Here is a 7,942-nt window from a genome sequence, read left to right as displayed (position 1 = left end):
AATAAAAAATGAATTTTTTTTATTTGTTAATACAAAAGAGAAACATTTATCTAAATTTCATCAATGTCTTTTATTACTTTATATTATTTTTAATAAAAGCGAAAAACAAATAATTTAATACATATATATTTTTATATATTACATATAAAATATTTTATAATATAAGATTATTACATGGAAGTAATATGAAATAATACGATTAAATTTTAATTATATGAAATTGCATTTCAATTCTTCCATATTCGTAGGAAGATATGTAATGAAAAGATATATAATATTGACTTTTAATTTCTATAATAATTTTAAACAATCTCTTCTTTTTGTAAAAATTAAATAAAATTAAATAAGATTCTTATAAAACGCAAAAAGAAAACACGCTAAAAAAGTTTTTTTACACTTATATTTTCACACTTATACTTATTGCCAGTTTAATGTTAAAACAAATCTTCTAAATAACATTTCAAAAATAATCATATGTACGTATTATTTAAACAAACTATAGTACAATATTAAACAGATAGCAAATAATTTCTATCTTGAGTCAGGATTAATATATGTATTAACGTGAATAAAGAGAAATTAACTCTGCATGCAGTTTCAATTTTGTATATAATGAGATAAACTATGTAAATGTTATATTGTGAAATGTGTATGATCTTTCGTCTGAAATTGTACAAGCTAAAAAGAGTTCTGGTTTATACCATCTACTGTGAGAAACTAATTGTAAGTATTAACTGTAATTCACTAACACGGTGTATTCACATGAAAGCATCACTATTGCATCATACGCAATTGTGTCGTCAAGATTTGTATCAGATAACAATTATAGTATACACGAATATGCGAATATGCTCTGCAGAAATAAAGTAACATAGATTAAATAATTATAATATGTTTATATATTATAGACATTATAATCCATATAAAATATTTATAGACATGATTACATTATATAACTATGTTATTACATATTTAAAATATGCTATATGTTAGCCAAATTTTACAATTCATACTTTTTTCGTTAAATTCTATAGATTTTGAAATATTTATAATATATTATAATTATTTGACGTATTCAAAAAATTACTAATATATATCATTATAAGTAAAATTTTTAATGATAAAGTTTTTAAATGTTTATTCTTTTCTTTGTACAGCAGTTTTATAAACTGTATTTGTTCATAGTATGTTTATAAGAATTTATAATATATTTATTGCGTGTATTTCGCATAAATTTATTTATATATATATTATAATCGTAGATTTAACTGTTAAATAGCAATTGTAATCAAGTAAAACTTATTAATTATGTTAATTATGAATGGGAAAAAAATTAATATAATATGAAATTATTATAAATAGAATAAAAGTGCCACATGCATTAAAAAAACTATTAAAATTGTTTTTCTCTTATGTTATAATGATGGATATATTATATACATATAATGTATATATATATTACATATGTCATACAATATATATAATTGAAAAATAAAGTATAAAGATCTATAAAGATTAAACTTATTTCAATTCAATAAATTCTCAATAAAATTTTACTTTACTTTCAATTTAATAATTTAATATCTTTCTAATTTAATAATAATTTTACTTAAATTTTATTTCTTTACGTATAATATTCTTTAATTTTATGAATATATATAAATAATAAAAGAATACAAATTCGAGTCTAATTAGAAAATTGAATTTTTATTGTAATATAAATTATTTGTTATTATACAAATTATATATCGTATAATGTTTATATATCGTATATCGTTATATATCGTATAATCATTATATTTAAATAATAAAATTAAATAATAAAATAATTTAAATATATATAATAAAATAATTAAATATATATAAAATGCTTATTAATAACTTATTATTAAACTAATTAATTAAATCAAAATTGATTTATACATTTTCTTAAATAAATAATAATTAAAATTAAACAAAAACTAACGATTAAAAACTATAAATAAAAAACTTCCAAAATATGATAAAGAATATTATTAAATATGATAAAGAATACATCTAGTATTCATTTTTAAAGTAACTTAACAAAATTCGTAGAAAAGGCTTAACTTCGAGGATCTTTAAGAATAGCTTCAGTTACAGAAAAGAGAGAAGAGAAAAGCAATATACTTGGCAGTTGTCTTCATCTTGATTAGTGGTTAAACATAGTGAAAGTTTCTCTGACTTGCGTCATGATGCCTTTCCCGAAGAAGACACGGAAATTGACGCCTTCCTCTTACATAGAGTATTCATCTTTTCCAACTATATTTTTTTAAATTACTCGTTATTTTGCTATATTTAATAGCGCTGCTGTATCGTTAATTTTTTTTCTTCAAGTTAAATAAGGATATGTATAATTAATGGTTTAAACCATCTTTGAGAAAGAGAAAGTACAATTGTGCAGTGATAAATTTTCGAACATCAAAGGGATTCATTCTTAAAACTTGTACAGTTTTTGACTGCCCAATATAAATACAAAAGAAAGTGGTCAATTGAAATTTCAAATTGAAATCTATGTATGTATGAAAAATAAATTAAATAATTGGAAAGATTTTTTAATAAAAGAGAATATAATAATTAATTTATAATTTATTCATTTTTAAAAGATTGATAATTATTATTGAACAAATTATTATTATACTGTATTTTCATATCAAAATGTAATTGTATCAACATGTAAAATTGTAAACAATTATAATATTTATAAAATATAATTTAAAAAAATCTATAAATTTTATTAATTAGAAATTTTAATTATTAAAAATAAAATATGAATTATACAAGATAATATATGATTGATTAAATTTTTGCAATATATTCTTAAAAACTGATAAACAAATATATATAAATAGAAAGAAAAAATAGATATTTTTGCATTTTTTTTATAATTAAAATAATATATAAACAAAAACAAAAATAATAAATATATATATAAAAATATATAAACAAAAAATTTAGTTTCTTATAATCAGCAAATTTACTAACATAATTTATGAATAATTTTGTTCAATAATAATAATAAAATATAATTTAAACAATTTTTCAATAAATATGATTAGCAATAAAATATAATTAAATAAATCTTTATTAGTATGACATATAAAGATCAAATTTTTTTATTAAATTTATTTTATTATTAAAAAATATTATTTATATATTATTTTAATTTTATAATCATATCGAATTTCAATACTTGTCAATCAAGATGACAAGTTTCAAAAATCCCATTTTTTATTAATACATTCGTCATGAAATATATATGGTTACTTCAATTAGTAATATCACTTCAATAGTTTTTTTTGAAGTATTATTCATCGTATTTACTTTCTATTTCAAAATTCTGTCTAACTTGTATGTAAGATCATTTTAAAATAAATTGAGGTAAAGTATATTAAGAGATTTATAGATCATTTTTAAGATTTATAAAATTTATTTATTTACGAATAACTTAAATAATAACTTAATAACTTAATAAGTGCAAACTTTTATTTCGAAATTATAAAAAAAATTTAACTAAATAAATAATATTTAAATGCCTTAACAGTTATTTATTTTATCTAAATATTCGGCAATAATTTACAAAATTTTAAGAATTTGTCGAAAATTTATAGTATACTTATTTAATAAAGAAATATAGATTTAATAAATATCATATTACAAAGTGTAAAAATGTAATACTGGATGATAATAAAAAAACGTTGCATAAATGAAATATCGGATACTTAAATGATAATATATATTTTATAATATATATTAAAAATTATATCATTATGAATATTACTATAAAAAATATAAATTATATTAGTAATAATAATATATTTTTATAAATTAAAAAAATATTTTATGACAAAAAAAAATTATAGTAAAAAAAATTTTAAATAAATATAATTTCTGATATAATTTCTATTATCCTATATCAGATTTTTTTCAGATTATCGTTTCTTATTAAAATTTTCACAACAAATCTTATTTTAAAATTTGCTATTGTAAAAAAGAATTACCAATCATTAATATCGATTATTTCATAATTTTTACAAAATTATAAAAATTATTGATTAATTAAAATCATTAGGAAAAATTTTTTTTTTTTCTCTACATAATCAGCATTAAATAAGTATAAATATCTATATGATTAGCATATCAAACTTTTTATTTCTTCTTAAATTTATTCTAAATTAACACATAATAAATTAGTAAAAGGAATTCGTGTACAATCGATATAAGAGAAAAATAATAATATAGTAAAAAAGAAAAACAATTATGGATAAATTATAGATTTGTTCGATTATTTAGACAAATGAAACACGCCATGAAAAGATAAGAGAGAGAAAGAAAAAGAAAAAATCGAAAAAAGTTCCAATTTTTTTCAAAATAGGTCAAGAAATGACCTTTCAAGTTGACCATAAGATGATCTGATTGTAAGATTGGTAAATCTTGATCCTGTAATGTTCCAGGAAACCAAAAAGAAGCTTCGTATGGTGCTGATGTGAAAGTTGCTGCTTGGCAGACATTGCTCTTTTCTATCCCCACTTCTCTCTCTTTCTCTTTCTCTATAGTTTTCCAGGGATTCTTCGTAAGACTTCTTACGAGAGCATCTTCTCAGCTGCATAAGAATGTGTGAGAGCCCGCTTTCGTTTCCTCCTTCTTCCTTTCACGATATTGCACACAGCTTTCCCCTCAATTCATGTTACAGCTACAGTACTTTTTTTCTTTTTTTTCTGATGTTAATTTTTAATTTTTCTTCTTTTTTTTTCTTTCTGATTATTAAATCTTGTATCAATAGTTTTTATGGAATTATTAGTATTTGTTAAATTGAATTAGTATTTGTCAAATTCTATTTGAAACAAATGATTTAATTTGAAAGAATTTATTAATCTGACATTTTAACAATGAATATATTGATATATTTGTAGCAATCCATTTGTTTTGTTTGTTTATATGAAATTCATTTCATTTGAAATTAAAGTTATATTTTCGTTATATTCTTCGTTTTTTTTTTGAAATTAAAGTTATATTTTCTGAATTAGTAATTTTTTTATTACAAATAATTTAAATTTTTATAAAAAATTATTGCATTGATTGATGTATTAAAAAATATATTTATATGATGACATATACAATATATTAGAAAATATAATATGATGCTATTTATTAAAATTAATATGATATAATGATTAAATAATGATATAATGATTAATAAAAATATATAATTATATATAATATATATTATATATTATAAATATATATTATATATAACTATATATTTTTATTATAAATATATAATATATATTAAATACTATGATATGTAAAGATGCAATTTATTTCATTCAAATATATATAATATAAACATTATTCATTCAATCATCTATAAAAATTAGAAAATAACATAGTTCTCAATTTCGTTTTTTTGTTATTTTTTTTCGTTGTTATAAATATATTTAATATGATTTATAGAATCATATTTAATATGATTTTTATTTTATTAATAATTTTTAAAAATTACAAAAATAACTAAACGTCTTCAATTTTTGTTATATTTTCTATTGTAAAATATAAATATTTATAAATAAAATGTTTTATTTAAATATTTATAAATAAAAAATTGTATTTAAATATAATTTTTGAATATTTTTTATATTCATTTTTTTTTTATTATTATATTTCAAAAGAAATTCTATGTATTTTATATTTTTAAAAATATTAAATTAAGGAATAATTAAATACTTGAACGAAGAAATAGAATTGTAATTATGTATATAAGTTGTTAAATTTTTTGATAAATTAGTAATAGTTTTAAAATGATATCTTTATGATTATTAAGACTTGTGGAAGATAAAAGAATAATTATTATATCCAAATCTATATCTAAATAGGATAATCAGTTTAAAATTATCGATAATCTGATGGATCAAGAAAATAATATTTTATTAACAAATTCATACATTCATATTGTCGAAAATTAATATAAAATTATAAAATGAATCAAAACTCATCATATATGTAAATAATAAAACAATCATTGTAAGAAAAATATTTTATTTTAATAAGAAAAATAATTAAAGAAAAATGAATTATTATTATGTAAGCATATTTTAAAACTTCTATTCTAGTCAAAAAGGTAATAGCTAAATCAATGATATATTTAATCAATGATTAAAATATAATTATGAAAAAAAATTCTTTCATATCTTTAAATATAATCAATCATTAAAATCAATATTAAAATCAAAAGATTGAGATATTATAATATGAAACTGTTGTTTCTCACATATTTTATCATTTGGAGAAGAGCAAATCGTTTAATACTAACTGAATTAATTAACAAAGTAAATATTTCTATATATACTTAATGCTATTATGTATATTAAAAAGAAATTGAAGAAATAATTTTTTACGGTAAATAATTGATAGAAAATAATTTTATGATTTAATAAGATAATATTTTGATTTTGAAGATTTTTTAAAAAATTTTTGATTTTGACTATATATCATATTCAATATCATAAAAATTCAATATCAAAAAATAATAGTAAAAAATTATTTAAAGGAAAAATATAATAAAATATTTTAAAATAACCGCTACAAAATATTGAAAATTAAACATATGATCAATTTAATTTAAAAATATATGTATATATTGATTTATTGTCATTATGAAGCTATTAAAAAACAAAATAATTTATCGAATGAGCATATCGAATGATAAAAGTGAAATTGAAAAAATACTGTTAAAAAAAATTTCAAGATAAAAAAGTCTTCATCGATTGATTTATCACTTAATCAATTTCATTATTATTCATTATTCAAGTATTGAATTAATAAATTAATTGAATAATTCAAAAATATCAATTTATAGATATGTATAAGATATTAAGACAATTATTAATATTATTTCTTAAAATATGAAGAATATTTATACATTTATAATATTTAATTAATCAAATATAATAGAATAGAAAATAAAAAATTTAGTAAAAAAAAGTCATTGAAAAATAATTTTTATAATTACTATATGTATTATATATGTATTATATATATCTTATTTCATTATTTAAAACAAAATAAATAATTTGAGTCAAACACAATTTTGAAAATCAAAATTTTGATTACATTTATTAGAAATTTAAAATTAATTATATTAATAAATTAATAATTAATAATAATTAATAAATTAATTATATTTAATATAATATAAACAAAAAAATTTTGAGAATTAATAATAAAAAAGAAGATAAAGAAATAAAAATTTTTAAATCTATAGTAAAAATATAAATCTTAAATTTATAATATATTTTCTGATTTTTTTCTATTTTCTCTAATAATTTTTTTGTTAAAATATATTGTGTTAAAATATACACTGAAATATATAAAGTTTAATATAATTATATATTATTATTATATAATATAATGTAATGTTTTTTCTCACGAAATGTTATAAAATCGACATAATCATATCGAAATTGCTGAAAAGGATTGAGATATTTGAAATTGCTTGTAGCAGATATATTCATATTCGATGATCTCGTCTTGCATTCATTTGTCTTTTGAAATAAATATAGCTTACATGGAAAAAGAATAATTTACAATGAAAAATATAAAAATATTTGAATATTAAAGACATTAATAAGAATACATTTGAATTTAATTCTTGTTATTTATAGAAGGAATAAATTTATTAATAATATAATTTACACATTAGATAAATGAATATCTTTTTTGTATATATATTAATATATTTATTATTATATGTATTATTTAACGATATTTATATTTTTAATAACTTAACTTTATTTTATTGTATATTTGAATAATTTTAATATAATAAAATTAAACGGATATTTTGTATTATTTTTTTTATTATTATTTTTTATTATTATTATTATTTTTTTTTTGTTTATTATTTCTTTCATTTTTTAATATTTTT

The sequence above is a fragment of the Apis dorsata genome, unplaced genomic scaffold (assembly GCF_000469605.1).
Source record: "Apis dorsata unplaced genomic scaffold, Apis dorsata 1.3 scaffold_1054, whole genome shotgun sequence".
NCBI lineage: Eukaryota > Metazoa > Arthropoda > Insecta > Hymenoptera > Apidae > Apis > Apis dorsata.
The sequence above is the reverse complement of the archived record's forward strand: the minus strand, read 5'-3'. Positions refer to the sequence as shown.